Raw genomic sequence first — 17,266 nt, 5'->3', positions numbered from 1 at the left:
AAAATGGGCATCAAAAATGCCATATCTCGGCTATCGTAAGAGCTACGACCTTGCGGATGGTTTCGTGGGATTCAGAATGACGAAACTAAGACAAAACCGCTGGAATTTTCCCGATAGCTCCCATAGATGCCGAGATATCGACCTTCAAAATTTGGGTTTTTTCATTTTTCGGGTATACCCCCCCGTATCGAATTTTTTCACCAAAAATTGATTTTTTGGTGAAAAAATTCGAAATTTTTTGAGGCCAAAAATGGGCATCAAAAATGCCATATCTCGGCTATCGTAAAAGCTACGACCTTGCGGATGGTCTCGTTGAATTCAGAATGACGAAACTAAGACAAAACCGTTGGAATTTTCCCGATAGCTCCCATAGAAGCCGAGATATCGACCTTCAAAGTTTGGGTTTTTTCATTTTTCAGGTATACCCCCCCGTATCGAATTTTTTCACCAAAAATTGATTTTTTTCGAAATCAAACTAAGTATACCAGCGTGTTATTTGGGTCACCTAGATTACGAAAACACCGGGTTATAACAGGATCCGAGCAGAACTAAGGGAATGAGAGCACTTTGAAAATCCTAAAAAAGTCGTTTTCGACGTCCGTTTTTGAGGCCAAAAATGGGCATCAAAAATGCCATATCTCGGCTATCGTAAGAGCTGCGACCTTGCGGATGGTTTCGTGGGATTCAGAATGACGAAACTAAGACAAAACCGCTGGAATTTTCCCGATAGCTCCCATAGATGCCGAGATATCGACCTTCAAAATTTGGGTTTTTTCATTTTTCGGGTATACCCCCCCGTATCGAATTTTTTCACCAAAAATTGATTTTTTTTCGAAATAAAACTAAGTATACCAGCGTGTTATTTGGGTCACCTAGATTACGAAAACACCGGGTTATAACAGGATCCGAGCAGAACTAAGGGAATGAGAGCACTTTGAAAATCCTAAAAAAGTCGTTTTCGACGTCCGTTTTTGAGGCCAAAAATGGGCATCAAAAATGCCATATCTCGGCTATCGTAAGAGCTGCGACCTTGCGGATGGTCTCGTTGAATTCAAAATGACGAAACTAAGACAAAACCGTCGGAATTTTCCCGATAGCTCCCATAGAAGCCGAGATATCGACCTTCAAAGTTTGGGTTTTTTCATTTTTCGGGTATACCCCCCCGTATCGAATTTTTTCACCAAAAATTGATTTTTTTCGAAATCAAACTAAGTATACCAGCGTGTTATTTGGGTCACCTAGATTACGAAAACACCGGGTTATAACAGGATCCGAGCAGAACTAAGGGAATGAGAGCACTTTGAAAATCCTAAAAAAGTCGTTTTCGACGTCCGTTTTTGAGGCCAAAAATGGGCATCAAAAATGCCATATCTCGGCTATCGTAAGAGCTGCGACCTTGCGGATGGTCTCGTTAAATTCAGAATGACGAAACTAAGACAAAACCGTTGCAATTTTCCCGATAGCTCCCATAGAAGCCGAGATATCGACCTTCAAAGTTTGGGTTTTTTCATTTTTCAGGTATACCCCCCCGTATCGAATTTTTTCACCAAAAATTGATTTTTTTCGAAATCAAACTAAGTATACCAGCGTGTTATTTGGGTCACCTAGATTACGAAAACACCGGGTTATAACAGGATCCGAGCAGAACTAAGGGAATGAGAGGACTTTGAAAATCCTGAAAAAGTCGTTTTCGACGTCCGTTTTTGAGGCCAAAAATGGGCATCAAAAATGCCATATCTCGGCTATCGTAAGAGCTACGACCTTGCGGATGGTCTCGTTAAATTCAGAATGACGAAACTAAGACAAAACCGTTGGAATTTTCCCGATAGCTCCCATAGAAGCCGAGATATCGACCTTCAAAGTTTGGGTTTTTTCATTTTTCAGGTATACCCCCCCGTATCGAATTTTTTCACCAAAAATTGATTTTTTTCGAAATCAAACTAAGTATACCAGCGTGTTATTTGGGTCACCTAGATTACAAAAAAACACCGGGTTATAACAGGATCCGAGCAGAACTAAGGGAATGAGAGCACTTTGAAAATCCTAAAAAAGTCGTTTTCGACGTCCGTTTTTGAGGCCAAAAATGGGCATCAAAAATGCCATATCTCGGCTATCGTAAGAGCTGCGACCTTGCGGATGGTTTCGTTGGATTCAGAATGATGAAACTAAGACAAAACCGTTGGAATTTTCCCGATAGCTCCCATAGAAGCCGAGATATCGACCTTCAAAGTTTGGGTCTTTTCATTTTTCGGGTATACCCCCCGTATCGAATTTTTTCACCAAAAATTGATTTTTTTCAAAATCAAACTAAGTATACCAGCGTGTTATTTGGGTCACCTAGATTACGAAAACACCGGGTTATAACAGGATCCGAGCAGAACTAAGGGAATGAGAGCACTTTGAAAATCCTAAAAAAGTCGTTTTCGACGTCCGTTTTTGAGGCCAAAAATGGGCATCAAAAATGCCATATCTCGGCTATCGTAAGAGCTGCGACCTCCGTATCGAATTTTTTCACCAAAAATTGATTTTTTTCGAAATCAAACTAAGTATACCAGCGTGTTATTTGGGTCACCTAGATTACGAAAACACCGGGTTATAACAGGATCCGAGCAGAACTAAGGGAATGAGAGCACTTTGAAAATCCGGAAAAAGTCGTTTTCGACGTCCGTTTTTGAGGCCAAAAATGGGCATCAAAAATGCCATATCTCGGCTATCGTAAGAGCTACGACTTTGCGGATGGTTTCGTGGGATTCAGAATGACGAAACTAAGACAAAACCGCTGGAATTTTCCCGATAGCTCCCATAGATGCCGAGATATCGACCTTCAAAATTTGGGTTTTTTCATTTTTCGGGTAACACCCCCCGTATCGAATTTTTTCACCAAAAATTGATTTTTTGGTGAAAAAATTCGAAATTTTTTGAGGCCAAAAATGGGCATCAAAAATGCCATATCTCGGCTATCGTAAGAGCTGCGACCTTGCGGATGGTCTCGTTGAATTCAAAATTACGAAACTAAGACAAAACCGTTGGAATTTTTCCGATAGCTCCCATAGAAGCCGAAATATCGACCCTCAAAGTTTGGGTTTTTTCATTTTTCGGGTATACCCCCCCGTATCGAATTTTTTCACCAAAAATTGATTTTTTTCGAAATAAAACTAAGTATACCAGCGTGTTATTTGGGTCACCTAGATTACGAAAACACCGGGTTATAACAGGATCCGAGCAGAACTAAGGGAATGAGAGCACTTTGAAAATCCTAAAAAAGTCGTTTTCGACGTCCGTTTTTGAGGCCAAAAATGGGCATCAAAAATGCCATATCTCGGCTATCGTAAGAGCTGCGACCTTGCGGATGGTTTCGTGGGATTCAGAATGACGAAACTAAGACAAAACCGCTGGAATTTTCCCGATAGCTCCCATAGATGCCGAGATATCGACCTTCAAAATTTGGGTTTTTTCATTTTTTCGGGTATACCCCCCCGTATCGAATTTTTTCACCAAAAATTGATTTTTTTCGAAATAAAACTAAGTATACCAGCGTGTTATTTGGGTCACCTAGATTACGAAAACACCGGGTTATAACAGGATCCGAGCAGAACTAAGGGAATGAGAGCACTTTGAAAATCCTAAAAAAGTCGTTTTCGACGTCCCGTTTTTGAGGCCAAAAATGGGCATCAAAAAATGCCATATCTCGGCTATCGTAAGAGCTGCGACCTTGCGGATGGTCTCGTTGAATTCAAAATGACGAAACTAAGACAAAACCGTCGGAATTTTCCGATAGCTCCCATAGAAGCCGAGATATCGACCTTCAAAGTTTGGGTTTTTTCATTTTTCGGGTATACCCCCCCGTATCGAATTTTTTCACCAAAAATTGATTTTTTTCGAAATCAAACTAAGTATACCAGCGTGTTATTTGGGTCACCTAGATTACGAAAACACCGGGTTATAACAGGATCCGAGCAGAACTAAGGGAATGAGAGCACTTTGAAAATCCTGAAAAAGTCGTTTTCGACGTCCGTTTTTGAGGCCAAAAATGGGCATCAAAAATGCCATATCTCGGCTATCGTAAGAGCTGCGACCTTGCGGATGGTCTCGTTGAATTCAAAATGACGAAACTAAGACAAAACCGTCGGAATTTTCCCGATAGCTCCCATAGAAGCCGAGATATCGACCTTCAAAGTTTGGGTTTTTTCATTTTTCGGGTATACCCCCCCCGTATCGAATTTTTTCACCAAAAATTGATTTTTTTCGAAATCAAACTAAGTATACCAGCGTGTTATTTGGGTCACCTAGATTACGAAAACACCGGGTTATAACAGGATCCGAGCAGAACTAAGGGAATGAGAGCACTTTGAAAATCCTGAAAAAAGTCGTTTTCGACGTCCGTTTTTGAGGCCAAAAATGGGCATTCAAAATGCCATATCTCGGCTATCGTAAGAGCTACGACCTTGCGGATGGTTCTCGTTAAATTCAGAATGACGAAACTAAGACAAAACCGTCGGAATTTTCCCGATAGCTCCCATAGAAGCCGAGATATCGACCTTCAAAGTTTGGGTTTTTTCATTTTTCAGGTATACCCCCCCGTATCGAATTTTTTCACCAAAAATTGATTTTTTTCGAAATAAAAACTAACTATACCAGCGTGTTATTTGGGTCACCTAGATTACGAAAACACCGGGTTATAACAGGATCCGAGCAGAACTAAGGGAATGAGAGCACTTTGAAAATCCTAAAAAAGTCGTTTTTTCGACGTCCGTTTTTGAGGCCAAAAATGGGCATCAAAAATGCCATATCTCGGCTATCGTAAGAGCTACGACCTTGCGGATGGTCTTGTTGAATTCAGAATGACGAAACTAAGACAAAACCGTTGGAATTTTCCCGATAGCTCCCATAGAAGCCGAGATATCGACCTTCAAAATTTGGGTTTTTTCATTTTTCGGGTATACCCCCCCGTATCGAATTTTTTCACCAAAAATTGATTTTTTTCGAAATCAAACTAAGTATACCAGCGTGTTATTTGGGTCACCTAGATTACGAAAACACCGGGTTATAACAGGATCCGAGCAGAACTAAGGGAATGAGAGCACTTTGAAAATCCTAAAAAAGTCGTTTTCGACGTCCGTTTTTGAGGCCAAAAATGGGCATCAAAAATGCCATATCTCGGCTATCGTAAGAGCTGCGACCTTGCGGATGGTTTCGTGGGATTCAGAATGACGAAACTAAGACAAAACCGCTGGAATTTTCCCGATAGCTCCCATAGATGCCGAGATATCGACCTTCAAAATTTGGGTTTTTTCATTTTTCGGGTATACCCCCCCGTATCGAATTTTTTCACCAAAAATTGATTTTTTTCGAAATCAAACTAAGTATACCAGCGTGTTATTTGGGTCACCTAGATTACGAAAACACCGGGTTATAACAGGATCCGAGCAGAACTAAGGGAATGAGAGCACTTTGAAAATCCTAAAAAAGTCGTTTTCGACGTCCGTTTTTGAGGCCAAAAATGGGCATCAAAAATGCCATATCTTGGCTATCGTAAAAGCTACGACCTTGCGGATGGTCTCGTTGAATTCAGAATGACGAAACTAAGACAAAACCGTTGGAATTTTCCCGATAGCTCCCATAGAAGCCGAGATATCGACCTTCAAAGTTTGGGTTTTTTCATTTTTCGGGTATACCCCCCCGTATCGAATTTTTTCACCAAAAATTGATTTTTTTCGAAATCAAACTAAGTATACCAGCGTGTTATTTGGGTCACCTAGATTACGAAAACACCGGGTTATAACAGGATCCGAGCAGAACTAAGGGAATGAGAGCACTTTGAAAATCCTAAAAAAGTCGTTTTCGACGTCCGTTTTTGAGGCCAAAAATGGGCATCAAAAATGCCATATCTCGGCTATCGTAAGAGCTGCGACCTTGCGGATGGTCTCGTTGAATTCAAAATGACGAAACTAAGACAAAACCGTCGGAATTTTCCCGATAGCTCCCATAGAAGCCGAGATATCGACCTTCAAAGTTTGGGTTTTTTCATTTTTCGGGTATACCCCCCCGTATCGAATTTTTTCACCAAAAATTGATTTTTTCGAAATCAAACTAAGTATACCAGCGTGTTATTTGGGTTTACGAAAACACCGGGTTATAACAGGATCCGAGCAGAACTAAGGGAATGAGAGCACTTTGAAAATCCTGAAAAAGTCGTTTTCGACGTCCGTTTTTGAGGCCAAAAATGGGCATCAAAAATGCCATATCTCGGCTATCGTAAGAGCTACGACCTTGCGGATGGTTTCGTTGGATTCAGAATGATGAAACTAAGACAAAACCGTTGGAATTTTCCCGATAGCTCCCATAGAAGCCGAGATATCGACCTTTAAAGTTTGGGTCTTTTCATTTTTCGGGTATACCCCCCCCGTATCGAATTTTTTCACCAAAAATTGATTTTTTTTCGAAATCAAACTAAGTATACCAGCGTGTTATTTGGGTCACCTAGATTACGAAAACACCGGGTTATAACAGGATCCGAGCAGAACTAAGGGAATGAGAGCACTTTGAAAATCCTGAAAAAGTCGTTTTCGACGTCCGTTTTTTAGGTTAAAAATGGGCATCAAAAATGCCATATCTCGGCTATCGTAAGAGCTACGACCTTGCGGATGGTCTCGTTAAATTCAGAATGACGAAACTAAGACAAAACCGTGGGAATTTTCCCGATAGCTCCCATAGAAGCGGAGATATCGACCTTCAAAATTTGGGTTTTTTCATTTTTCAGGTATACCCCCCCCGTATCGAATTTTTTCACCAAAAATTGATTTTTTTCGAAATCAAACTAAGTATACCAGCGTGTTATTTGGGTCACCTAGATTACCAAAACACCGGGTTATAACAGGATCCGAGCAGAACTAAGGGAATGAGAGCACTTTGAAAATCCTAAAAAAGTCGTTTTCGACGTCCGTTTTTGAGGCCAAAAATGGGCATCAAAAATGCCATATCTCGGCTATCGTAAGAGCTACGACCTTGCGGATGGTCTCGTTGAATTCAGAATGACGAAACTAAGACAAAACCGTTGGAATTTTCCCGATAGCTCCCATAGAAGCCGAGATATCGACCTTCAAAGTTTGGGTTTTTCATTTTTCGGGTATACCCCCCCGTATCGAATTTTTTCACCAAAAATTGATTTTTTTTCGAAATCAAACTAAGTATACCAGCGTGTTATTTGGGTCACCTAGATTACGAAAACACCGGGTTATAACAGGATCCGAGCAGAACTAAGGGAATGAGAGCACTTTGAAAATCCTAAAAAAGTCGTTTTCGACGTCCGTTTTTGAGGCCAAAAATGGGCATCAAAAATGCCATATCTCGGCTATCGTAAGAGCTACGACCTTGCGGATGGTCTCGTTAAATTCAGAATGACGAAACTAAGACAAAACCGTTGGAATTTTCCCGATAGCTCCCATAGAAGCCGAGATATCGACCTTCAAAGTTTGGGTTTTTTCATTTTTCAGGTATACCCCCCCCGTATCGAATTTTTTCACCAAAAATTGATTTTTTTCGAAATCAAACTAAGTATACCAGCGTGTTATTTGGGTCACCTAGATTACGAAAACACCGGGTTATAACAGGATCCGAGCAGAACTAAGGAAATGAGAGCACTTTGAAAAACCTGAAAAAGTCGTTTTCGACGTCCGTTTTTTAGGTTAAAAATGGGCATCAAAAATGCCATATCTCGGCTATCGTAAGAGCTACGACCTTGCGGATGGTCTCGTTAAATTCAGAATGACGAAACTAAGACAAAACCGTTGCAATTTTCCCGATAGCTCCCATAGAAGCCGAGATATCGACCTTCAAAGTTTGGGTTTTTTCATTTTTCAGGTATACCCCCCCGTATCGAATTTTTTCACCAAAAATTGATTTTTTTCGAAATCAAACTAAGTATACCAGCGTGTTATTTGGGTCACCTAGATTACGAACTCTCACGAGATGTGTGGATCCGAGCAGAACTAAGGGAATGAGGGCACTTTGAAAATCCTGAAAAAGTCGTTTTCGACGTCCGTTTTTGAGGCCAAAAATGGGCATCAAAAATGCCATATCTCGGCTATCGTAAGAGCTACGACCTTGCGGATGGTCTCGTTAAATTCAGAATGACGAAACTAAGACAAAACCGTTGGAATTTTCCCGATAGCTCCCATAGAAGCCGAGATATCGACCTTCAAAGTTTGGGTTTTTTCATTTTTCAGGTATACCCCCCCGTATCGAATTTTTTCACCAAAAATTGATTTTTTTCGAAATCAAACTAAGTATACCAGCGTGTTATTTGGGTCACCTAGATTACGAAAACACCGGGTTATAACAGGATCCGAGCAGAACTAAGGGAATGAGAGCACTTTGAAAATCCTGAAAAAGTCGTTTTCGACGTCCGTTTTTGAGGCAAAAATGGGCATCAAAAATGCCATATCTCGGCTATCGTAAGAGTTACGACCTTGCGGATGGTCTCGTTAAATTCAGAATGACGAAACTAAGACAAAACCGTTGCAATTTTCCCGATAGCTCCCATAGAAGCCGAGATATCGACCTTCAAAGTTTGGGTTTTTTCATTTTTCAGGTATACCCCCCCGTATCGAATTTTTTCACCAAAAATTGATTTTTTTCGAAATCAAACTAAGTATACCAGCGTGTTATTTGGGTCACCTAGATTACGAAAACACCGGGTTATAACAGGATCCGAGCAGAACTAAGGGAATGAGAGCACTTTGAAAATCCTGAAAAAGTCGTTTTCGACGTCCGTTTTTGAGGCCAAAAATGGGCATCAAAAATGCCATATCTCGGCTATCGTAAGAGCTACGACCTTGCGGATGGTCTCGTTAAATTCAGAATGACGAAACTAAGACAAAACCGTTGGAATTTTCCCGATAGCTCCCATAGAAGCCGAGATATCGACCTTCAAAGTTTGGGTTTTTTCATTTTTCAGGTATACCCCCCCGTATCGAATTTTTTCACCAAAAATTGATTTTTTTCGAAATCAAACTAAGTATACCAGCGTGTTATTTGGGTCACCTAGATTACGAAAACACCGGGTTATAACAGGATCCGAGCAGAACTAAGGGAATGAGAGCACTTTGAAAATCCTGAAAAAGTCGTTTTCGACGTCCGTTTTTGAGGCAAAAATGGGCATCAAAAATGACATATCTCAACTATCGTAAGAGCTACGACCTTGCGGATGGTCTCGTTGAATTCAGAATGACGAAACTAAGACAAAACCGTTGCAATTTTCCCGATAGCTCCCATAGAAGCCGAGATATCGACCTTCAAAGTTTGGGTTTTTTCATTTTTCAGGTATACCCCCCCGTATCGAATTTTTTCACCAAAAATTGATTTTTTTCGAAATCAAACTAAGTATACCAGCGTGTTATTTGGGTCACCTAGATTACGAAAACACCGGGTTATAACAGGATCCGAGCAGAACTAAGGGAATGAGAGCACTTTGAAAATCCTGAAAAAGTCGTTTTCGACGTCCCTTTTTTAGGCCAAAAATGGGCATCAAAAATGACATATCTCAACTATCGTAAGAGCTACGACCTTGCGGATGGTCTCGTTAAATTCAGAATGACGAAACTAAGACAAAACCGTTGCAATTTTCCCGATAGCTCCCATAGAAGCCGAGATATCGACCTTCAAAGTTTGGGTTTTTTCATTTTTCAGGTATACCCCCCCGTATCGAATTTTTTCACCAAAAATTGATTTTTTTCGAAATCAAACTAAGTATACCAGCGTGTTATTTGGGTCACCTAGATTACGAAAACACCGGGTTATAACAGGATCCGAGCAGAACTAAGGGAATGAGAGCACTTTGAAAATCCTGAAAAAGTCGTTTTCGACGTCCGTTTTTGAGGCAAAAATGGGCATCAAAAATGACATATCTCAACTATCGTAAGAGCTACGACCTTGCGGATGGTCTCGTTGAATTCAGAATGACGAAACTAAGACAAAACCGTGGGAATTTTCCCGATAGCTCCCATAGAAGCCGAGATATCGACCTTCAAAATTTGGGTTTTTTCATTTTTCGGGTATACCCCCCCGTATCGAATTTTTTCACCAAAAATTGATTTTTTTCGAAATCAAACTAAGTATACCAGCGTGTTATTTGGGTCACCTAGATTACGAAAACACCGGGTTATAACAGGATCCGAGCAGAACTAAGGGAATGAGAGCACTTTGAAAATCCTAAAAAAGTCGTTTTCGACGTCCGTTTTTGAGGCCAAAAATGGGCATCAAAAATGCCATATCTCGGCTATCGTAAGAGCTGCGACCTTGCGGATGGTCTCGTTGAATTCAAAATGATGAAACTAAGACAAAACCGTCAAAATTTTCCCGATAGCTCCCATAGAAGCCGAGATATCGACCTTCAAAGTTTGAGTTTTTTCATTTTTCGGGTATACCCCCCCGTATCGAATTTTTTCACCAAAAATTGATTTTTTCGAAATCAAACTAAGTATACCAGCGTGTTATTTGGGTCACCTAGATTACGAAAACACCGGGTTATAACAGGATCCGAGCAGAACTAAGGGAATGAGAGCACTTTGAAAATCCTGAAAAAGTCGTTTTCGACGTCCGTTTTTGAGGCCAAAAATGGGCATCAAAAATGCCATATCTCGGCTATCGTAAGAGCTACGACCTTGCGGATGGTTTCGTTGGATTCAGAATGATGAAACTAAGACAAAACCGTTGGAATTTTCCCGATAGCTCCCATAGAAGCCGAGATATCGACCTTCAAAGTTTGGGTCTTTTCATTTTTCGGGTATACCCCCCCCGTATCGAATTTTTTCACCAAAAATTGATTTTTTTCGAAATCAAACTAAGTATACCAGCGTGTTATTTGGGTCACCTAGATTACGAAAACACCGGGTTATAACAGGATCCGAGCAGAACTAAGGGAATGAGAGCACTTTGAAAATCCTGAAAAAGTCGTTTTCGACGTCCCTTTTTTAGGCCAAAAATGGGCATCAAAAATGACATATCTCAACTATCGTAAGAGCTACGACCTTGAGGATGGTCTCGTTAAATTCAGAATGACGAAACTAAGACAAAACCGTTGCAATTTTCCCGATAGCTCCCATAGAAGCCGAGATATAGACCTTCAAAGTTTGGGTTTTTTCATTTTTCAGGTATACCCCCCCGTATCGAATTTTTTCACCAAAAATTGATTTTTTTCGAAATCAAACTAAGTATACCAGCGTGTTATTTGGGTCACCTAGATTACGAAAACACCGGGTTATAACAGGATCCGAGCAGAACTAAGGGAATGAGAGCACTTTGAAAATCCTGAAAAAGTCGTTTTCGACGTCCGTTTTTGAGGCCAAAAATGGGCATCAAAAATGCCATATCTCGGCTATCGTAAGAGCTACGACCTTGCGGATGGTCTCGTTAAATTCAGAATGACGAAACTAAGACAAAACCGTTGGAATTTTCCCGATAGCTCCCATAGAAGCCGAGATATCGACCTTCAAAGTTTGGGTTTTTTCATTTTTCAGGTATACCCCCCCGTATCGAATTTTTTCACCAAAAATTGATTTTTTTCGAAATCAAACTAAGTATACCAGCGTGTTATTTGGGTCACCTAGATTACGAAAACACCGGGTTATAACAGGATCCGAGCAGAACTAAGGGAATGAGAGCACTTTGAAAATCCTGAAAAAGTCGTTTTCGACGTCCGTTTTTGAGGCAAAAATGGGCATCAAAAATGACATATCTCAACTATCGTAAGAGCTACGACCTTGCGGATGGTCTCGTTGAATTCAGAATGACGAAACTAAGACAAAACCGTGGGAATTTTCCCGATAGCTCCCATAGAAGCCGAGATATCGACCTTCAAAATTTGGGTTTTTTCATTTTTCGGGTATACCCCCCCGTATCGAATTTTTTCACCAAAAATTGATTTTTTCGAAATCAAACTAAGTATACCAGCGTGTTATTTGGGTCACCTAGATTACGAAAACACCGGGTTATAACAGGATCCGAGCAGAACTAAGGGAATGAGAGCACTTTGAAAATCCTGAAAAAGTCGTTTTCGACGTCCGTTTTTGAGGCCAAAAATGGGCATCAAAAATGCCATATCTCGGCTATCGTAAGAGCTACGACCTTGCGGATGGTTTCGTTGGATTCAGAATGATGAAACTAAGACAAAACCGTTGGAATTTTCCCGATAGCTCCCATAGAAGCCGAGATATCGACCTTCAAAGTTTGGGTCTTTTCATTTTTCGGGTATACCCCCCCCGTATCGAATTTTTTCACCAAAAATTGATTTTTTTCGAAATCAAACTAAGTATACCAGCGTGTTATTTGGGTCACCTAGATTACGAAAACACCGGGTTATAACAGGATCCGAGCAGAACTAAGGGAATGAGAGCACTTTGAAAATCCTGAAAAAGTCGTTTTCGACGTCCGTTTTTGAGGCCAAAAATGGGCATCAAAAATGCCATATCTCGGCTATCGTAAGAGCTACGACCTTGCGGATGGTCTCGTTAAATTCAGAATGACGAAACTAAGACAAAACCGTGGGAATTTTCCCGATAGCTCCCATAGAAGCGGAGATATCGACCTTCAAAATTTGGGTTTTTTCATTTTTCAGGTATACCCCCCCGTATCGAATTTTTTTAACCAAAAATTGATTTTTTTCGAAATCAAACTAAGTATACCAGCGTGTTATTTGGGTCACCTAGATTACCAAAACACCGGGTTATAACAGGATCCGAGCAGAACTAAGGGAATGAGAGCACTTTGAAAATCCTAAAAAAGTCGTTTTCGACGTCCGTTTTTGAGGCCAAAAATGGGCATCAAAAATGCCATATCTCGGCTATCGTAAGAGCTACGACCTTGCGGATGGTCTCGTTGAATTCAGAATGACGAAACTAAGACAAAACCGTTGGAATTTTCCCGATAGCTCCCATAGAAGCCGAGATATCGACCTTCAAAGTTTGGGTTTTTTCATTTTTCGGGTATACCCCCCCGTATCGAATTTTTTCACCAAAAATTGATTTTTTTCGAAATCAAACTAAGTATACCAGCGTGTTATTTGGGTCACCTAGATTACGAAAACACCGGGTTATAACAGGATCCGAGCAGAACTAAGGGAATGAGAGCACTTTGAAAATCCTAAAAAAGTCGTCTTCGACGTCCGTTTTTGAGGCCAAAAATGGGCATCAAAAATGCCATATCTCGGCTATCGTAAGAGCTGCGACCTCCGTATCGAATTTTTTCACCAAAAATTGATTTTTTTCGAAATAAGACTAAGTATACCAGCGTGTTATTTGGGTCACCTAGATTACGAAAACACCGGGTTATAACAGGATCCGAGCAGAACTAAGGGAATGAGAGCACTTTGAAAATCCTAAAAAAGTCGTTTTCGACGTCCGTTTTTGAGGCCAAAAATGGGCATCAAAAATGCCATATCTCGGCTATCGTAAGAGCTGCGACCTTGCGGATGGTCTTGTTGAATTCAAAATGACGAAACTAAGACAAAACCGTCGGAATTTTCCCGATAGCTCCCATAGAAGCCGAGATATCGACCTTCAAAGTTTGGGTTTTTTCATTTTTCGGGTATACCCCCCCGTATCGAATTTTTTCACCAAAAATTGATTTTTTTCGAAATCAAACTAAGTATACCAGCGTGTTATTTGGGTCACCTAGATTACGAAAACACCGGGTTATAACAGGATCCGAGCAGAACTAAGGGAATGAGAGCACTTTGAAAATCCTAAAAAAGTCGTTTTCGACGTCCGTTTTTGAGGCCAAAAATGGGCATCAAAAATGCCATATCTCGGCTATCGTAAGAGCTGCGACCTTGCGGATAGTCTCGTTGGATTCAGAATGACGAAACTAAGACAAAACCATCGGAATTTTCCTGATAGCTCCCATAGAAGCTGAGATATCGACCTTCAAAGTTTGGATTTTTTCATTTTTCGGGTATACCCCCCCGTATCGAATTTTTTCACCAAAAATTGATTTTTTGGTGAAAAAATTCGAAATTTTTTGAGGCCAAAAATGGGCATCAAAAATGCCATATCTCGGCTATCGTAAGAGCTGCGACCTTGCGGATGGTCTCGTTGAATTCAAAATGACGAAACTAAGACAAAACCGTCGGAATTTTCCCGATAGCTCCCATAGAAGCTGAGATATCGACCTTTAAAGTTTGGGTTTTTTCATTTTTCGGGTATACCCCCCCATATCGAATTTTTTCACCAAAAATTGATTTTTTTCGAAATCAAACTAAGTATACCAGCGTGTTATTTGGGTCACCTAGATTACGAAAACACCGGGTTATAACAGGATCCGAGCAGAACTAAGGGAATGAGAGCACTTTGAAAATCCTAAAAAAGTCGTTTTCGACGTCCGTTTTTGAGGCCAAAAATGGGCATCAAAAATGCCATATCTCGGCTATCGTAAGAGCTGCGACCTTGCGGATGGTCTCGTTGAATTCAAAATGACGAAACTAAGACAAAACCGTCGGAATTTTCCCGATAGCTCCCATAGAAGCTGAGATATCGACCTTTAAAGTTTGGGTTTTTTCATTTTTCGGGTATACCCCCCCGTATCGAATTTTTTCACCAAAAATTGATTTTTTTCGAAATCAAACTAAGTATACCAGCGTGTTATTTGGGCCACCTAGATTACGAAAACACCGGGTTATAACAGGATCCGAGCAGAACTAAGGGAATGAGAGCACTTTGAAAATCCTGAAAAAGTTGTTTTCGACGTCCGTTTTTGAGGCCAAAAATGGGCATCAAAAATGCCATATCTCGGCTATCGTAAGAGCTACGACCTTGCGGATGGTTTCGTGGGATTCAGAATGACGAAACTAAGACAAAACCGCTGGAATTTTCCCGATAGCTCCCATAGATGCCGAGATATCGACCTTCAAAATTTGGGTTTTTTTCATTTTTCGGGTATACCCCCCCGTATCGAATTTTTTCACCAAAAATTGATTTATTTCGAAATCAAACTAAGTATACCAGCGTGTTATTTGGGTCACCTAGATTACGAAAACACCGGGTTATAACAGGATCCGAGCAGAACTAAGGGAATGAGAGCACTTTGAAAATCCTGAAAAAGTCGTTTTCGACGTCCGTTTTTGAGGCCAAAAATGGGCATCAAAAATGCCATATCTCGGCTATCGTAAAAGCTACGACCTTGCGGATGGTTTCGTTGGATTCAGAATGATGAAACTAAGACAAAACTGTTGGAATTTTCCCGATAGCTCCCATAGAAGCCGGGATATCGACCTTCAAAGTTTGGGTTTTTTCATTTTTCGGGTATACCCCCCCCGTATCGAATTTTTTCACCAAAAATTGATTTATTTCGAAATCAAACTAAGTATACCAGCGTGTTATTTGGGTCACCTAGATTACGAAAACACCGGGTTATAGCTCCCATAGAAGCTGAGATATCGACCTTCAAAGTTTGGATTTTTTCATTTTTCGGGTATACCCCCCCGTATCGAATTTTTTCACCAAAAATTGATTTTTTGGTGAAAAAATTCGAAATTTTTTGAGGCCAAAAATGGGCATCAAAAATGCCATATCTCGGCTATCGTAAGAGCTGCGACCTTGCGGATGGTCTCGTTGGATTCAGAATGATAAAACTAAGACAAAACTGTTGGAATTTTCCCGATAGCTCCCATAGAAGCTGAGATATCGACCTTTAAAGTTTGGGTTTTTTCATTTTTCGGGTATACCCCCCCGTATCGAATTTTTTCACCAAAAATTGATTTTTTTCGAAATCAAACTAAGTATACCAGCGTGTTATTTGGGCCACCTAGATTACGAAAACACCGGGTTATAACAGAATCCGAGCAGAACTAAGGGAATGAGAGCACTTTGAAAATCCTGAAAAAGTCGTTTTCGACGTCCGTTTTTGAGGCCAAAAATGGGCATCAAAAATGCCATATCTCGGCTATCGTAAGAGCTACGACCTTGCGGATGGTTTCGTTGGATTCAGAATGATGAAACTAAGACAAAACTGTTGGAATTTTCCCGATAGCTCCCATAGAAGCCGGGATATCGACCTTCAAAGTTTGGGTTTTTTCATTTTTCGGGTATACCCCCCCCGTATCGAATTTTTTCACCAAAAATTGATTTTTTGGTGAAAAAATTCGAAATTTTTTGAGGCCAAAAATAGGCATCAAAAATGCCATATCTCGGCTATCGTAAGAGCTGCGACCTTGCGGATGGTCTCGTTGAATTCAAAATGACGAAACTAAGACAAAACCGTCGGAATTTTCCCGATAGCTCCCATAGAAGCTGAGATATCGACCTTTAAAGTTTGGGTTTTTTCATTTTTCGGGTATACCCCCCCGTATCGAATTTTTTCACCAAAAATTGATTTTTTTCGAAATCAAACTAAGTATACCAGCGTGTTATTTGGGTCACCTAGATTACGAAAACACCGGGTTATAACAGGATCCGAGCAGAACTAAGGGAATGAGAGCACTTTGAAAATCCTGAAAAAGTTGTTTTCGACGTCCGTTTTTGAGGCCAAAAATGGGCATCAAAAATGCCATATCTCAGCTATCGTAAGAGCTACGACCTTGCGGATGGTTTCGTGGGATTCAGAATGACGAAACTAAGACAAAACCGCTGGAATTTTCCCGATAGCTCCCATAGATGCCGAGATATCGACCTTCAAAATTTGGGTTTTTTCATTTTTCGGGTATACCCCCCCGTATCGAATTTTTTCACCAAAAATTGATTTTTTTCGAAATCAAACTAAGTATACCAGCGTGTTATTTGGGTCACCTAGATTACGAAAACACCGGGTTATAACAGGATCCGAGCAGAACTAAGGGAATGAGAGCACTTTGAAAATCCTGAAAAAGTCGTTTTCGACGTCCGTTTTTGAGGCCAAAAATGGGCATCAAAAATGCCATATCTCGGCTATCGTACGAGCTACGACCTTGCGGATGATTTCGTTGAATTCAGAATGATGAAACTAAGACAAAACCGTTGGAATTTTCCCGATAGCTCCCATAGAAGCCGAGATATCGACCTTTAAAATTTGGGTCTTTTCATTTTTCGGGTATACCCCCCCGTATCGAATTTTTTCACCAAAAATTGATTTTTTTTCAAAATCAAACTAAGTATACCAGCGTGTTATTTGGGTCACCTAGATTACGAAAACACCGGGTTATAACAGGATCCGAGCAGAACTAAGGGAATGAGAGCACTTTGAAAATCCTGAAAAAGTCGTTTTTGACGTCCGTTTTTGAGGCCAAAAATGGGCATAAAAA

At 40.5% G+C, this 17,266-nt stretch overlaps 1 long non-coding RNA gene across 3 annotated transcripts in view; it reads right to left on the bottom strand.

Moving 5' to 3' along the window:
* Window positions 1-16,460, bottom strand: part of LOC126749657 (uncharacterized) — a 32,417-nt gene extending 15,957 nt beyond the window's left edge. The window contains exons 1-2 of one of the 3 annotated variants that reach the window (XR_007665233.1): window positions 16,201-16,460; window positions 2,338-2,494 (exon numbers count right to left, since the gene is read on the bottom strand). This is a non-coding gene — a long non-coding RNA (uncharacterized LOC126749657). Of the gene's footprint in view, window positions 1-2,337; window positions 2,495-14,071; window positions 14,203-16,200 lie in introns of those variants that run through there. The other 2 variants (XR_007665234.1, XR_007665232.1) reach the window with 2 other exon arrangements.
* Window positions 16,461-17,266: the final 806 nt, after the last annotated feature.

This window comes from Anthonomus grandis, unplaced genomic scaffold, assembly GCF_022605725.1.
Source record: "Anthonomus grandis grandis unplaced genomic scaffold, icAntGran1.3 ctg00000489.1, whole genome shotgun sequence".
In the NCBI taxonomy this organism is placed as follows: Eukaryota; Metazoa; Arthropoda; class Insecta; order Coleoptera; family Curculionidae; genus Anthonomus; species Anthonomus grandis.
This window is presented reverse-complemented; position numbering and strand designations above follow the sequence as displayed.